The 1,040-nt window shown below is 44.8% G+C and overlaps 1 protein-coding gene across 3 annotated transcripts in view; it reads left to right on the forward strand.

Moving 5' to 3' along the window:
- Trpv2 (transient receptor potential cation channel subfamily V member 2) overlaps positions 1 to 1,040 on the forward strand; it is a 25,820-nt gene that overhangs the window by 4,079 nt on the left and 20,701 nt on the right. The window lies entirely within an intron of this gene.

Raw genomic sequence — 1,040 nt, forward strand, 5'->3', positions numbered from 1 at the left:
AGAAAGAAAGAAAGAAAGAAAGAAAGAGAAAGAAAGAAGAAAGAAAGAGAAAGAAAGAAAGAAAGAAAGAAAGAAAGAAAGAAAGAGAGAAAGAGAGAAAGAAAGAGAGAAAGAAAGAAGCTTTCTCCTCTTAAGTGGACCTCTCTCCTTTCATATCTTCTTTTCATAGTTCCAGAGGCCCCAGAGTTAGGCAGGCCTTAGTGAATACTGACAGAGCCTAGGAATGGGTTGCCAAGAGTCATTTGGGAACCCCGTGTGCTGTGTACCAGACCCACTGTATGGGCTAGAACACTTTGTTTTATGGTATTTCCCTTATAATAACCCTTGGGTATTTCTATCTTTCAAAGAGGAAAATAGACTGAGAGAGGTTGGTTAAATGACTTGTGAGGGAGATAGCGCCATCTCACTAGACAACTGTCCCCTATTACAAGACAATACCAGATTGTGCCTGAGCTGCCACAAGAGCCCCCTTCAGGACTCTGTGAAGAAATTTCCCAGAAGTGTGGCTTCTCAGTAAACCTGTGGTCAGCAGATGATATTTAGTGCTGGCTGAAAGTGATAGCCTATCGCTGGGAAGCTTCGTGCTTGCCTAGTCTGGACCCTCTCTTGGGGTTGAGATGGAGCCTGATATTAGGCAGCCCCCATGGTGGCTCCGGTTCTGCTCTGTGTGACCTTGGGTAGATTGCTTTACTTGTTTGCCTAACGGGGAAAAGGCTGATTCACTACCTGTAAGCCTGGAGTGCAGATTAATAGTGCAGACTATTATTCAATTAAGAAATGCATGGTGTGCCGGGCGCACGCCTTTAATCCCAGCACTCGGGAGGCAGAGGCAGGCGGATTTCTGAGTTCGAGGCCAGCCTGGTCTACAGAGTGAGTTCCAGGACAGCAAAGGCTACACAGAGAAACCCTGTCTCGAAAAAAAACCGCCCCCCCAAAAAAAAACCCAAAAAAAAAAAGAGGTTAAAAGGGACTTGAAATGAATTTCTTCAAATGAAAAGTAAACTGTCCATCTGGCCCAAGCTTCTGTTTTTTCTTTCTGG

Source organism: Mus caroli, chromosome 11, assembly GCF_900094665.2.
Source record: "Mus caroli chromosome 11, CAROLI_EIJ_v1.1, whole genome shotgun sequence".
Taxonomy (NCBI): Eukaryota; Metazoa; Chordata; class Mammalia; order Rodentia; family Muridae; genus Mus; species Mus caroli.